Raw genomic sequence first — 16,778 nt, 5'->3', positions numbered from 1 at the left:
TGCAATGTTGTGCTTCCTGGGGGCTGGAATAAACCAGATACCTGCAGAACCACCCGCCTGGGCTGACCTCATGGCATCTCCTCAGAACCTCCATTATGGCGCCTTGGTGGAAGCGGCGGCTCTCAGTGAAAACCCAGCCCTTCCAAGCAGAGATCCCAGGCCTCGGAACAGACACCCAAGGACCAGCCTGCTTGGCAGTCCCTCTTCTTGGAAGACATGGCCACTGGGAAAGCAGAGGGTCTGTCTGGTTTGCTTATCACCTCCTTTCCCTCTTTATCATTTCATGGGCCCAGCCAAGTGCTGGAGGGAGCCTCTAGTTGTCTTTGGTTTGGTCCTTAGCCCAAAGACCGTCTGGGACATTAGGGAATCTTTGGTGACAGAGCCCTGCTGGGAGGCCCGATGTGCTCACCCCCTTCCTGGGCTCCACACAGCCTCTGCTTGCCCCTGCCCACCTCCCTTCCTCTGATCCCCTCGCCATACTCAGTTTACTTTGTTGTGGGATCCTCTGGCCCCCAGCTCTTGTCCCTCATCCCCTGGTACAGCCAGGCAGGGCAGAGCCTCCCCCAGGGAGGGCCTTCACCAGGCCATGGCAGCAGAACACACTCAGCAGGCCCTGCAGTGTCCACATCTGAGGAGTTTAGAGGGAGGCCTTAGCCCTGGCTTCTTGGCTGGCAATGCCCATCTGTGTTTCACAACCTTCATCCTTTCAAGGAAACATTTGGTGAGCTGAAAAGCATTCAGGACCACGATTTTTAATCTTATTTCTAATTTCTGTGGTTGGGACCTGATGCAAAAAAAAAAAACCCCAAAAACAAACAAACAAACTTGGTTTCTCACAGCCCTCTTTTACATAAGATTTCAGCCTATAGGCTGGGGGCAAGGGAGGTCACTCCCATGTCATTCTTACCTATTTTCCCAGGTCTGGCAATGGAGGGGGACACAGACAACCACCTTCAGGACCAGCCCAGAGGCCCCAGACAGTAGCAGTTTGATGTGCTGGCCAAGTAAGGGACCTTTCGCCAAACCTAGCTCACGGCTCCTAGGGTGTGGACGCTGCAGGAGGCACTGATCTGGGAGGGTGGATGGGTGCCACAGAAGAACACTTGTTTTGGGGGAGCAGGAAGGAGTCTTCAATCTTATGGGCGCTTTATCTGTGCTTTTTTCATGACTGTACCTAACTCAGCCAGATCTGTGGCCCATGTTATGGACAAGGAAGCCTTTAAAAGGTACAGATGGCAGTGTGCGGTGTCGGTAGGGCTGAGAGGAGGAAGGGCCAGGAGTGTAGGGAGCGCAGCTTGGAAGTGTTCTAGGCTATGTCATTAGAGCCCTCTCTGGGGAGATTCACTGGAGACAGATCCTCCTCCCAGCTGCCCACTGAGCTTCCAGGCCCAGTCTCCACATGCGTCCTCAATCAGCAAGCCCGTGAAGGGGCCACCAGAAGGCTCCTTGACGAAGGGCCCTCACCTGCCTGCCTGCCTGGCATCCTGCATCTGTGCCTTCAGGGAGCAAGTGTGAGATGGGGAAAGTGGCCCAGATAAGCACTAAGCCTGTGCCCTCTTAGAAAGAAGAGCTGTGGGCCTGTTCTTGGCTCTGACTCCACTCGGCTAACGGGTCTCCTTGTGCACTGGCTCCTGGCAAACATCTGGAAGAGTTCCCCGGCAGCAGGGGCGGAGGGAGACTGGAGGCACGGCTCTCCTAGCAAGAGCTGGCTGCTGCCCGTCGTCTTGGGCCGCTGAGCAGGGAGAGAAGAACAGGGAAGTCACGCCAGCAGTAGCAAGGGCCGCGTCGGCGGTGAAGTCCATCTTTGGGATGAGCAAGGCCAGCATCTGTTGGGGAGGCTCAGCCTGGCTTTGCTTGACTGCAGACAATGCATCGGCCTCCAAACAGTTTGCCTCTGGGATGAAAGGTGCAGGTCAGCGGGCACTGGCCAGAAAGGAAGCCACCTTGACCTTGCTGCTGTTCTCCACCGGGAGCTCGGCTCCTTGCTGCTAACCCCGTGGGGCCAAGGTGTGTTGGGCCAGTGCTCGGAGCTGTCTGGTGAGGGAGAGTCTGAGAGAGGTCCTTGGGACGTCAGTGGGAAGGCCAAGCTGCAGGAAGAGGAGTGACCTTGTGGGTGCCTGACTCAAGCTCTCTGGGCTGTCGAGGATGGCTTGGATGAGGCTGAAGCGATCTCCAGCTTCTCCTGGCGACCGCGGCAGGACCCACCGACAGAAGCAACGCCCCAGAGGGGGCCAGGGGAGCTGATATGCCCAGATCAGTGCCGGCCAAGCAAGGGCAGCTTTGACTGGGCCCCAGGGGCCCTGGTGATGAGCCCAGTCAGGGTCAAGGCAGCTGTAGATCCTGTCCCCCTCCCCCCTTTGGCCTATGGTGGTTAGCCCAGGACTAGCCCGCTGCGAGGCTCAGTCTTTCTACCACAGCACTGGCTCCTTTCCCCACCAGAAGAGCCCACCCCAGCCTGTCTCCACGGGTAGGTTGTGCACAGATGGAACTGGGCTGTCCTGCCCCAGCCCTCCTGGCCCCCAGGAGGGAGAGGAAGAGGCAGGAGGGGAGAGGGCTTCCTTCCCTCCCACCCTCCCCCCTCCCTCCCGCCCTCCCTCCCTCGCCCCCCACTAGAACCGTCGTTTGCCTGGGTGAATTCCAGCATGTGACTCCAGCGCCCTGTCTCCCTGTTGTTACTTGTGTAAAACCTCTTCTGTCTTCTTTGATGTAGTCAAGAGAAATTCATGTAGTTAATGTGAAAAAGGAAAATGCCCAACTGCTTCACAAGAAACCAGTCAGTCATATGTTAGTGTGCGTGGACAACTCCTGCTGTGCGTGCGTAGCTGCTAGACCGGTCGTTACAGTTGTATTTGTCCCCACGTGTGCGTGTCGCGACAGCCAGGGGAGGTGCCCTTCAGCCTTTGGGCCAATTTGCTCCAGGTTAAAATGCAATAAACAGTTGCAATAAAGCACATTCCCTGTGTGATGTGGTGTGGTGGGCCCATGGGTGTAGACGGCTCCCCTCCAAGAGCCTTGGGTAAAAGGGCAAAGTGGAACACTCCATTTCTCCCCTTTCCACATCTGGTAGTCTCTAGAGAAAGTAAAGTGTTCTTGATGGGCGGCCCTGCCCCACAGTGATGGCTAGGCTGAGGGTACTGGGAACTGGCTGTGGGGGACTGTGATTTGGGCTTTCAAGGGAGGATGAAGGGGACCTTGGGAAGAGACATTTGGCAGCTGCCTCCCCTCCTGTGTCTTCTCCACCAATCAGGCTAGAAAAGTAGTAGGGAATGGGCAAGCAGGGTCAGGGCTCAGACTTCATCCTCTCCTATCAACCAGAAGAAGAAACTCTTAAGCTCACACACATGGTCCCCACTCCTGTGTCCTGCTGGATCCTGGGGTGGGTGAACAGGCCCCTGAGGCTGAATGGTGGGCGCCCCAGAAGGGGGTAGAGAGAGTCACCATTCCTCAAACAGAGGCTGGGCTGGGGAAGGGGAGGGGAAGCTAATAGCAGAGGAGCCAGAACCAGGGCGTCGAGGGGGCAGGAAGGGGGCGGCACTACGTATGGGGGAGGGCACAGGGGGTCACCAGTTCCCAACTGAGGACGGTTACTGGCCACAAGGGAAAAGAGAGGTTTGACCACGGGTAGGGAGAACTATTTGTCCCAAATTCTTAAATAAGACATGGGGAGGAGGGCAGCTAGGTGGTGCAGTGGATAGAGCTCCAGCCTTGGAGTCAGGAGGAACTGAGTTCAAATCTGGTGTCAGATACCTGACAGTTACTAGCTGTGTGGCCCTGGGCAAGTCACTTAACCCTGACTGCCTCATTAAAAAAAGGCAAATAATAATAATAATAATAATAATAATAAAACATGGTGGGGGGGAGGGGGGGAGTAAACCCCTTGACTTTGGGGAAAACCACCTGCACAGCCCCTACCCCCTTCCCTCAGAGACTTTTGGTGTCTTTCGTTGATTCTCATGGTAAGGGGAAGGAGGGGGACACACAATGGGGAGGGAGACTAAAGACAATGGGGGAAGCTGTTAGACGGGTAAGGCTGAATCTCAGGAAAAGCTTTCTAATAATTCCTTAGGAAGTAGTGAGCTCTCTCCACCTACAGAGGCTGGAGAACCCCTCTGGATAACCCAGATGACCTCTGATTCCTGAATGTCTGAGCTGTAAGGAACCTTCAAACTAGGGCATGATCTCCCTTATAATTCTAATGTTCTGCAACTTATGACTAATATTCTTTAACTGTCCTAGATGGGGAAACTGAGACCCACAAGGGGGAAGGGCTTTGCCCGGGGCCAGGAATCATCCTTTCTTCCCAATAGTGAATGATAGTAGAGGCTTGAGGGACCCCAGGTATAGCTGTGGAGGAACAATGCAGGTCAGTCCCAGAAGATGAGCTTTAGGACACAATTAGCATCCACCAGGTCCAAATGGCTAGGTGGCTCAGTGGATACAGCACTGGGCCTGGAGTTAGGAAAATCTTAAGTTCAAATCTAGCCTCAGACCCTTACTAGCTGGGTGACCCTGGGCAAGTCACTTAACCCTGTTTGTCTCAGTTTCCTCGTCTGTAAAAATGAACTGGAGAGGGAAATGGCAAACCACTCCAGTATCTTTTCCAAGAAAACCTCAAATGGGGTCCAAAGAGTCGGACAAGACTGTACCACAAAAGGCCCAAATAGAGACCTCTTCAAGATCAGACACCAACAGTCAGGCCTCCACAAGCCCTTTTGTACACAGCCTCACCATCTCCAAGAAATCCTTCCATGGTCCCCCCTTCAGACTAGGGGTTCTCCAAGGTTAGGGGCCATGGCTTGGCACCCTCCCTGTAGCATCTACCCTGGGCTCTGTCCAAGCAGCTCAGGACCGACAGGTTACATGTTCCCAACTCTGGAGAAGCCCCCTTTTCCCCAACCCCTGTTCCATCCTCCCCACCTGGGGCCTTGCTGATCTGAGAGCTACAACAGGCCTGCACACCAAGGGGGAGCCACCACACATCTACAGGCATGCGCAAGGCATACACAGTTCACATGTGTCCGCTCACACACAGTCTCTTGTCGGGTCCCAGTCTCAGGCCCAGAAGATACCAGGCTGAGAGGGAGAGGACACAGGTGGGGTGAAAGGACTGGCATCCAAAGATAATGTTGTTCAGTAGGTCAGGACACTGGGCTCTGATCTCAAAAGAGACGAAACTCACTCAGGACCAGTGGCTCACACCTGTGCTCAAAAAATTTGGTTTCAGAAGCTCAAGATGGGGAGGGTACACTTGTCCTGACAACAATTTACCTAAAAAATCTATGAGGAGTTTAAGTGAAATCAAGTCAAAAAACATCAATTAAGTGCCTACTATGTGCCAGGCACTGCGCTAAGTGCTGGGAATACAAAGAAAGGCAAAAGACAGTAAGATGATCCCTGCCCTCAAGAAGCTCACAGTCTAAGAGGGAGACAACATGCAAACAATTATGTGCAAACAAGCTATGGACTGTATAAACTGGAGGGAATCAACAGAAAGCATTGGAATGAAAGGAAATTGGGAAAGGCTTCCTGTGAAAGATGGGATCTCTGCTGGGACTTGAAGGAAGCCAAGAGACAGAGATGAGGAGGGAGAGTGTTCCAGGCAGGGGGCACAGCCAAAGAAAATATCTAAAGTTGGGAGATGAGTGTCTTGTTCAAAGAACAGCAAAGCAGCCAGTGTCACTATGGGGAATAAAGTGTAAGAAGACTGGGAAGGTAGGAGAGGGTCTGGTTGTTACAGGAATTTAAATGCCAAAGATTTTGTATTTGATTCTGGGAGTCATAGGAAGCCACTGGAGTTTACTGAGAGGTAGATGAATTTGTCACATCTGTACTTGAGGAATGGCAGCTAAGTAGGATGGATTAGAATGAAGAGAGACTTGAGGCAGAGACCAATTAGAGGATTGTTACAATAGGCCAGGCATAAGGTGATGAAGTCCTATATTAGGAGGGTGGTGGTAACAGAGGAGAGAAGGGGGTGGGACACTGGACGGATGCTACAGAGGTGAAATCAAGGGGAGATGCTGGTGAAATCAACAAGAGATTCTGGAGAGGTGAAATCAACAAGAGATGAGGGAGAGGTGAAATCAACAAGAGATGCTGGAGAGGTGAAATCCACAAGAGATGCTCCTGAGGTAGAATCCAAAGGCCTTAGCAACAGCCTGGATATGGGGCTGAGAGGGAGCCCAAGAGAGGATGGCGGTGCCCTTAACAATAAGGAAAATTAGGAAAATAGGATCGGGTGATAAGATGCTCCCCATGCATCAACCATGTGATAACAGCATCTTTGAAAGCTAATGCAATATTGGGTTACTTAGGAGTCAAATCAGTCCATCCACCCATCAATATACACTTATTCAGCATCTCCAGACTCTGACCCAGGCACTTGGGTATATGCAGAGCCAGAAGTAAAATATCCTTGTTCCCAGGGAGCTTACATTCCATCAGGGAAAACAATTTGCACATAAAATAACTAAAAGGTAATTTGGAGGGGGGTGGAGGTCAGAGGGAGGCATTAGTGGTTAAGAGATATCAGGGAAAACCTGTAGGAGAGGCATTTCAGCTGAGCTTTGGAGGAAATCAGGGAATTCTCCAAGGTGGAGGTGAGAAGGGAGTGCATTCCAGATGGCCTGTGCAGAGACAGGAGGTGGGACCCATTCTGCCTGGAACCCAGGGACCCACAAAGATCCAAATACAAGGTAAGTACATGCACCTGAAGGTTCTGCAGATTGGAAACCCAAACCTAGTGAAGCCACATGGCATGGCAGATAGAGCACTGGGCCTGGATTCAGGATGAGCTGAGTTCAAATCCAGCCTTGGACATTTCAGCCTCTCCCTATCTACTGGCTGGCTTCACTTCTTGATAAGGACGTCTCTACTTCCTCTCCTCTCACACTCTTCTAAACCCACCATAGTCCAGCTTCAAACTTCATCATTCAACTGAAACCATTCTCTACAAAACTACTAATGACCTGAGTTGCCAAATCCAACGGCCTTTTCTCAGCCCTCATCCTTCTTGACCTCACTGCAGCGTCTCCTGAAAAAGAGGCCCAGCTAAGATCTCACCTTCCACAGGAAGCCTTTCCCAATTCCCCTTGATTCTAATGCTTTCCCTCCAGTTTATATAGTCCATAGCTTGTTCGTACACAGTTGTTTGCATGTTGTTTCTGCCTTAGACTGTGATGCTCTCTTCTCTCTCCTCTAGAGGCTTTTGGACACCCCTCTCTCCTGATTCTCCTCCTACCTATCTGACCTCTCCCCCTCAGTCTCCTTTGCCAGACTTCATCCAGTTCATGCCCACTATCTGTAGACATCCCACAGGGCTCTGTCCTGTGCCCTCTCCTCTTCTTCCTCCATACATGATCTTATCAGCCTCCCTGGATGCAATCATCATCTCTGTACAGATGACTCCCAAATCTATACATCTCTCCTGAGCTCCAATCTTGAGTCACAAACTTTCTCCTGCCCCTCTGGAACTGGATGTTGCATAGGCATAAACCTGAACCCCTTCCCCAAACCCTCCCCTCTTCCTTCCCACCCTTCCCACTACTCTCACGGCTGAGGGCACCACCATCCTCCCAGTCCCTCAGGCTCACCACCTCACTGTTTTCTCCAGTTCCTCACACTTGCTCAGCCCACATAGCCCATCCAAGTGGCCAAATCTCATCCTTCCTCCCTCAACAGAATCTCTCCCACCTATCCCATTCTTGCTAATCACATGGCCAGGACTTTGTCACTTCTCACCTGGATCATTGCAACAGTCCCCTAATTGGGCTCTCTGCCTTAAGCCTCTCCTCTTTCTAATCCTTTCTGTACTCAGCTGCCAAAATAACCTTCCTAAAGCATAAGTCTGATCATGTTCCCTCTCCTCACCCCCAACTTAGAGAACTCCAGTGGCTCCCTATTACCACCAGGATCAAATAGAAAATCTTCTATTTGGTAGTTGAAAGGCCTTCATGACCTGGCCCCCTCCTACCTTTCCTATCTTCTTACACACACCCATACCACACACACACACACACACACACACACACACACACACACACACACACACACTCACATACTCACATATACACTCTGAGATCTAAGAACAAGACCCGGCATCTTCAGCCTCTGGGCATTTTCTCTGGCTGTGCCCCCTTCCTGGAATACTCTTCCTCTTCTTCTCTGCCTCCTGGCTTCCCCAGCTTCCTTCAAGTCCCAGCTAAAATCCTACCTTTTAGAGGAGGACTTTCCCAACCATCCTTAATTCTGGTGCCTTCCTTCTATGGATTATCTCCAGTTCATCCATCCTGTCTAAATCTTGTTTGCAGATTGTTATTTGCATGTTGGAGACAACATTAGACTGTGAGCTCCTTGAGGGCAGGGGCTGTCTGTTACCTTTCTTTGAATCCCCATGGGCTTAGCACAGGCCCAGTAGGCTGATTCTTCCTCTGTCTGTCTCTCTGCCACACACACATTGGGAGCTGAGGCAAGAGGAACTTGGATTTTCTGATTCTATCTGTCTGCCTCTATCTGTCTGTCACACACACACACAACACACACACACACACACACACACACGGCTGAAACTGGGGAGGGCCTGGATCCCCTGACACTCTCTGTCTCATGTATATTTGGAGCTGTGACTGGGAGGCCTGGGACCCCTGATGCCCTCTCTCTGGCTCTAGGTTGATTCTCTCAACTATATAGGGGTGGAGGGACTGTGGGAGTCAGTGACGTCACCCCCTCCAGGATATTTCTGGCTCCAGGGAGGTTAATTCCTGCTTCTCTCTTGGCCTCTTTTCCTGAAACCATGTCTAATCCTGGCAGACTGCCTGGAGTGGCAGGAAGGGTGGGAGGGAAGGCCCTAAGGACTACAGGACCCATCTACCCCTCTCCTAGATGTCCTCAGGTACAGGGATTAGGGGTGGGGGGAGTGGGAGCAGCCACTTATCTCTGGGCTGTGGCTACAAGTTCTTCCTCATCTTGTGTGGGGAAGGGGCAGGGGCTGTCAACTACCTCTGAGTGAGAGATTAGTCCCCATGAGGCCCCCTGTAAGGCTATCCCTGACCCTGCCATTCAAGGCCCTCTGGAGCTTGGCTCCAGCCTCCCCATTTGGTCTAGAGTAATGTTTGTTCACTGCCTGATTTTATCTGCTTGTTGAACATCTCCAGCTGGATGTCCCATAGACACTCCTGACTCAACTCATCCACAAATGAACTCACTCTCTTTCCCCCCCAAACCCCCACCCCTTCCAAAGTTCTACCATTGTCCCAGTTGTCTTCTGGGACATTGTCCCAGTTCCAAAGTTCCACTTAGTCCCCATTGTATCCAGGCTCCCAGCCTTGGGACACTTGGGCTGCTTTTGGTCACACACTTCCACCATGTAGTGCCTCTTTTGCCAAATCTTTTTCCTTTCTGCCTTCATGAGATCCATCATTCATGTCCCTTTCTCTCCACTGACACAGCCAGCATCTTAGTTCAAGCCCTTGTCGCCTCAGACTGGAGTGTTGCAATAATTGCCTTCTGTCTGGTCTCCCCAACTTCCCACTGGCCTCCATCATCCAATCAGCTGCCAAAGTACAGGTCTGACTATGTCAATGCCCTGCTTAAGGTTCAGTGGTTCCCCAGTGCCACTGATATACAAACTCGTGGCATTTAAAACTTTAAAATTGGACTCCAGTGTATCCTTGCAGACATTTCCCATTATGCCCCTCATGGACTCCATGTTCCAGTCAAACTGACCTACATATTCCCTGTAGGGACATTCCATCCCCCAGGCCTGCCCTCATGCTAAGAAGGCTTTTCCTCTCACTTCTGTCTCTTGTGATCCTGAGAGCCCTTCAGGATTCAGCTCCCACACATCTTCCTACCTGTCAATGTCCTCCCTATTCCACCCCAATTTATTTGTATGTGATGGTGGTCTTGGGGCAGTTAGGTGGCATAGTGAGAGCCCCAGGTCTAAAGTCAGGAAGGCTTGAGTTCAAATCCAGCCTCAGACACTTACTGTGTGACCCTGGGCAAATCCCTTAACCCTGTTTGCCTCAGTTTCCTCATCTGTAAAATACGCTGGAGAAGGAAATGGCAAACCACCCCAGTGTCTTTGCCAAGAAAACCCCAAATGGGGTCATAAAGAGTCAGACAGGACTGAACGACAGAAAACATTTTTGGAGGCAGCTAGGTGGTGAAGTGGATAGATACCAGGCCTGGAGTCAAGAAGACTTATCTTTTCGAGTTCAGATCTGGCCTCAGACACTCAGACAGCTATGTGACCAAGTCACTCAACCCTGTTTGCCTTAGTTTCCTCATCTGTAAAATGATCTGGAGAAGGAAATGGCAAACCACTCCAGTGTCTTTGCCAAGAAAACTCCAAATGGGGTCATGAAGCGCTGGACTTGACTGAAATGACTGCACAATGGCGGTCTGGGCAATGAGGGCATGATGGTCCTAGGAGTATGTGCAGTGGACTCACATGGGCGTTCAGTGAGCTTGCTTCTGGAAGGGCATAATGATAGGAAATGAAGGAGTCTGACTCTGCATTTTGAATCCATGCAGAGATTCAGTGACTGTTTGCTGCCCACTTACTGCATGGAGCAAGACGACTCCCTTGGACTGGCTGCCAAGCTGGCACTGAGAGTGCACTCAAAAGGCCCTAATTGGCCAAAACGAGCTCTGTTTTCTGGTTGTGTCCAAGTGAGGAGGAAATGGTGTAAGCCTCCAGGTAGGCAGAGATTGGATTGGTGAGAAGCAGCTGTGGGATGGAGCTCAGAAGAGAATTACCCTAGAGTTGAGACACTGTAACCTACCACAAGGAGTGGCCATTCAAGAGTGAATTGGTGGGGTGGATACTTTGTAGCAACTGCTTTAAGTTGGCGCTTACCTCCCTCCCCCACCAGGACTGGAGTGGTAGAGGAAAGAGATTGCCCCTACTTGAAGGCTATGTTAGCTGTTACCAGCTTGGTAAATATCTCTTTTTAAGAGCTAATTGATTTTAACTGGCTAAATTGATTCTGGGATGCTAATCACTGGGTGGATCAATTATATAGAGAAGATATTAACTGACCTTAGTGATGGACATCGGAAGGAACACACCAGAATGAGAAATTAAGCTGATAGCATTAGAAAAAAACAACAACATAACCCCTTAGGCTTGTCCCAGATCCTAGAGGGAAGATGTAGCCTGGGGTGGGAGTGAGGATAAGGACGACTCCCAATGTTTGTAAAAGCTTATCTCTGTATTTGTCATCTTCCTTCCCCCACCCCGGCTGACTGGAAGCTAGGCAATGAAGTGGATGGAGTCAGGAGGACTGAAGTTCAAATCTGTCTTCAGATACTTACTAGCACTGTGATCTTGGCCAAGTCACTTCATGTATTACAGAGTTTTTCTAGTGGCAGCTAGGTGACGCAGTGGATAGAACACTGGCCCTGAAGTCAGGAGGACCTGAATTCAAATACAGCCTTAGACCAAACACTTGACACTTACTAGCTGTATGACCCTGGGCAAGTCATTTAACCCCAACTGCCTTTAAAAAAAAAGTTTTTCCTGACATCAAGCCTAAATTGGCTTCTTTGTGACTCCTCCCCATTATTCTTGGTTTTTCCTTCTGGGACCAAACAGAATAAGTCTAATCCAGCCCTTCATATACTTGTGGACAACTGCCAAGTCCCCTCTGGACTCTTCTTCTCCAGGGCAGCCATCCCTAGTTCCTTCAGATGATCTGAATATGACATGAATATGAACCCCACCACCATGCTGACTGTCTCCTCCCGATGGGCACCAGTTAATCAATGTCCTTCCTAAATTGTGGTGCCTGGAAGCAAACACAACATTCCTGATAATGGCACAGAACAGAGAGAACATCCCTGTTTCTGGAAGTGCTGCCCCTCTTACAGAAGTGCGATACCTCATAAGCTTTCTTTGGTATCTTGTTGACTCCTAGTGAGCTGGTGGTCCACCAAGACCCTTTTCAGATCTTTTCCAGAACACCTTCTGTCTATCCATGTTTTCCCCTTCTTATACTAGTGTTTTTTGGTTTTTTCTTTGGCTAGTACAAGACTTTACATTCAGCTCTACTGAATTTTAATTAATAAGATTGAGCCTAATTCTTTAGCCTGTTAAGACCCTTTTGGATCTTGTTGCTGCCATACACTATGTTAGCTATCTCTCCCAGCTTGGCATCCTACGTAAATTTAATGAGCACAATGTCTATGCCTTTATGCAAGTCGTGAAAATAGTATTGTTCATCCTTCCTTCTTGAAGAGGACCAGTGATGTCACAAGGGTGTTGTTTTGATGTGGAGTGAATTGGTTTTAAGGGAGGCAGGGCTGTGCAAGGTCATCAGCCTCGCTCTGTCCTCCAGAGTCATTGGAGTCCAGTGACGAGACCAAAGTCAGATTTCTTTCACAAAAATGTTAAATATCACAGCTCCCTGGGGTACCCCACGAAAGACCTCCTACCATATTGACACCGAGCTACTGATAACTACTTTCTTGGGTCTGGTCGTGCAAGCAGTTCTATCTCCACTGGATCATATTATCATCTAATCCATATTTCTCCATCTTTTCTACAAGAATGGCATGACAGCTTTGCTAAAATCCAGATAAACTGTAGCCACAACATTCCCCTCATCTCCCAACATAACAATCTTGCCAAAAAAGGAAATGAGCCTGGCCAGACCTGTCCTTTAGGAAGCCAAGCTGGCCTTTTGTGATCACTGCTGCCCTTTCTAGGCATTCACCAACCATCTCTTCGATGTCTGGCTGTAGAATTTTCCACTGGAATCAAAGTCAAGCTCACCGGCCTGTAGTTTATAGACTCTGTCCTCTTCCTTCTTTCTTTTTTTCCCCAATCAGGATGTTTATGTCTCTTTAGTCATGAGATACCTCTTTCCTGCTTTCCATATTCCCTATGCTATGAAAATGCTTGCTTTATTCCATAAATTAAAAATAAAAAATGTTTTAAAAATTCAAATACAAGAAGAAGATACATGATCGAGGTCATAGAGGGAGCCTAATTAGATTGATTCTGTTTATGTTATGTTTGGATGAGCTTAAAAGAAAAGTGAAAAGGGAGGAAAAGAGGAATACACTGGGAAGGAAAGGGAAGGGAAGGCTAGGGAAAATTGTCATGTGATGGAGGTGTGCAAGTAGAAGTCTAGTATGTATAACACAAGGAGGTGGGGTAGGGGAACAGCTGATACAATTCTCACTGTATCAGAATTATTAAAAAAAAAAAAGGAAGAGCACACACACACAGAATTGGGTATATAAATACATTTCACTAACCAGGGAAATTGGAGGAAAAGGAGATAAGAGAGAAAGTGTAATTTAGAGGGAGTGTGGATTAAAGGAGAGATTAATCCTAAACAAAACAAAGAATGTACAAAAGTAATGATAGCAGCTCTTTTTGTGGTGGCAAAGAATTGGAATTTGAGGGGATGCCCATCAACTGGGGAATGGCTGAACAAGTTGTGCTGCAAGGAAGGATGAAGGGAGTGGTTTTAGAGAAACCTGAGAAGCCTTACACGAACTGATGCGAAATGAAGCAGAACCACAATAATTTGATTTTTTCATAATAATTTATGTAATAACAAAACTAAAGGCAAACAACTTTGAAAGCTTAGGAACTCTGATCACTGTAATGACCAGCCACATGACTCCGTAGGGCTAATAGATGAAATAGGCTATGCACCTTCTGATCGAAAGGTGAAGGACTCAGAAGGCTGAAATACACAAGTAAATATATAGACATATGTATATATGTGCATACACAACATATATGTATACACCTACACAATGCACACACATCTTGTGTATGCACATGTGTGTGCACCCTGTGCACATATTGTATGTGCACATATGTGTATGTATATGAATGTATGCATTGTGTATACCATATATAATGTATAACATGTCTATATAATGCATATTGATTACAGGTCAAGGGGAGCAGGGCTGACCCCACACAGGGAGAAGAGGAGCGAATTTGGCCAGCGGAGGGAAAGACGGGAGGGAAGGAAATAGGAAAATTGGGGCCCTGTTGACCTTAAGCACTCTCTCATCTTCTTACTCCTCACCTGGCGTCAGGAATGGGGCAGAGAAAAACGGGAGCAGCCATGGCCAACACCGCGCATCTCCTGGCCTCTGTCAATCACCAGATAGTGGCCCTGCAGACCCTGCGGCAGCTGGCGGACCGGGAGGAGGTCCAGGGCACGCGGGAGGGACGGCTTTTCCCCTGATACGCATCCCGCTTCCCAGGAGCAGGCAGAACCGGGAGAGGACCGAGAGAAGGAGGGCCGCGGGGGCCTGTCAGCGGCGGCCACGCAGGGAGATGAGGGGGGCGCAGTCCTCGAGTCTCCGGACCCCAGCCCTTGCGCCCTGGCCCTGCTGGCCATGAGCACCAGCATCGTCGGGTCCGCTTGGCAGCTCGTCTGGATGGGGCAGACGATAGCGAAAGCAGAACTTGCCCATCCACTTGAAAGAGAGCGTGGAGTTTAGAAACATCTGCGGTCGCCTGCTCCGAGCCCGAAGACACGGTGCTTTGACGGACGGCATTGGACCAGTGCCTGAAGACCGTCGGCAAGCAGCTGATGCCTTCACTAAGGAGCCTCCTTGGGATTCCCGGGCTGTGGCCTGAGCCGCCCCAGGCAGATTATCCAGAATCTTTCGGATGTGTGAATGTGATTGATACGTGAATTCAAGCCCTAACTCTTCCGGATGATCTGGCCATAACCTTTGACCAAGAAGGCACTGTATATAGTTACTAGTAGCAAAGTGAGTCTGGAGCATCATCACATCAGGCAGAATTGAGGACTGTCATCTAGACGGCTCAGAATCCTATCCACATTTATAACAATTAGGAAGAGGGAGGTGGCCCAGTGGATAGAGCAACTGTCCTGGAATCAAGACCTGAGTTCAAACCCAGCCTTAGACTTCCCAGCTGTGCCACCCTGGGCAAGTCACTTAACCCTATTTGCCTGTTTCCTCATCTTTAAAATGAGCTGGAGAAGGAAATGGCAAACCACTCCAATATCTTTGCCAAGAAAATCCCAAATGGGGTCACAGAGTCAAACGTGTTTGTAACAAGGGTTTTGTTTTTCTGTTGTTCTCAATGGGGGTGAGGGTGGGGAAAAGGTAAACTTTTGCTAGCTTAAAAAACTTTTAATTTTTTTTTAAAACAATGTAAGCTCTTTGCAAGTAGAGTGTTTCATTCATCATATTTATCTCCCCGATGCCTGGCACATTGATAGGCACACAGTAGGCACTTGCTAATCCTAGCTGATTGACAGGGCCATCCTGTGGGAGGAAAATCTGTCCCTTCCTCTGGTCTCACCATCAAAGGAGCACCTCACCACCCCTTCCCACCATGTGTATACTTACAAATATCACTTAGGTTCATTCCTCCTGCCTCCCCAAGCACTTCGAAATATTTTAGTAATGACCTACTGCATTCAATTAAGAAGTATTTATTAAATACCTACTACGGACAAAGCAGTGCACTAGGTCTTGGTGATACAAAATTAAAAAGACAGTTCTTGGCCTCAAGAAGCTCACATTCTACTGAGGTGGACGGAGGGGGCAATATGGGGACACATGAGTAAATGCACTGTATTAACCAGACCCTATCATTTTGAGAGTATGTTCCTGGTAATGACTGGCAAAAAGCAAGATGGGCCTCATGGAGGAGGTGGCACCTGAGCGGGGATTCCCAAGGGAGGGAAGAAGGAAGGAAGGAAGGAAGGAAGGAAGGAAGGAAGGAAGGAAGGAAGGAAGGAAGGAAGGAAGGAGAGGGTGGGAGGGAAGAAGGAAGGAAGGGAAGAAGGAAGGAAGGAAGGAAGGGAAGAAGGAAGGAAGGAAGGAAGGAAGGAAGGGAAGAAGGAAGGAAGGAAGGAAGGAAGGAAGGAAGGAAGGAAGGAAGGAAGGAAGGAAGGAAGGAAGGAAGGAAGGAAGGAAGGAAGGAAGGAGGGAGGGAGGGAGGGAGGGAAGGAGGGAAAGAGGGAAGGAGAGGAGGGAAGGAGGGAAGGAGAGAAGGAAGGGAGGGAGGGAGGAAGGAAGGAAGGGAGGGAGGGAGAAGTGCCTTTAGACTGGGGAGGCCTCTTGTTCACAGACACAGGAGACGAAATGTGTCTAGGGCCTAGCCTGGAATGGAGGGTGTAAGAAAGCAGCCATATGAAACATCACTTTAGCTTTAGGGCAGTGTTTCTTTACATCTTTAGGCACCTGAGAAAAGCAGTGAGTGTGTAACTGTTGGGAAGGGGCATTTAACATAAAGACCATCACTTAAGGTAATTCTAGTGTCCTGCTATGGGGTGGAGGCATTTGGAGAGCCTCCTGTCTTTGGATAAAGATACAGGAAGAAACGAGAGGACAGGAGACACGCTTGGACTGTTAGGATGGCACTGTCCGAGGCCCCTTGGTGGCCAGTAGGACTGTGGCTAGCTCAGGGTTCAAAGGACACTGAAAAGCCCATAAAAGGTACTCAGTGGCTATACTAAGGCCAGATGGGTTCCCTTCTTGTGGCATCCCACAAGCCAGTGGGTTAAGTGAAGACAGAGATTGTCTCCTATCCCTTACCTTTGAGATAAAAATATTTGAGGGGCAATTGCCCACTTGTACAGTCTATGGGTGCATCTGTGGGAAAATCAGGTGCAGAACAGATACAGGTACTGAGGTTCTTCATCTTATAGCAGGAGTGGAAGTCAGAATATCTGCAGGGTTTTAAAGCTCACCCTGTGAATTTTGTTTTCACCATCTCCATGAAGAATCCGTAGGGTTGAGGAGGGCCCTACTCTGTTAGTATC

Source organism: Phascolarctos cinereus, unplaced genomic scaffold, assembly GCF_003287225.1.
Source record: "Phascolarctos cinereus isolate Bilbo 61053 unplaced genomic scaffold, phaCin_HiC Scaffold_5;HRSCAF=322, whole genome shotgun sequence".
NCBI classification, from domain to species: Eukaryota; Metazoa; Chordata; class Mammalia; order Diprotodontia; family Phascolarctidae; genus Phascolarctos; species Phascolarctos cinereus.
Note: the sequence above shows the minus strand (reverse complement) of the source record.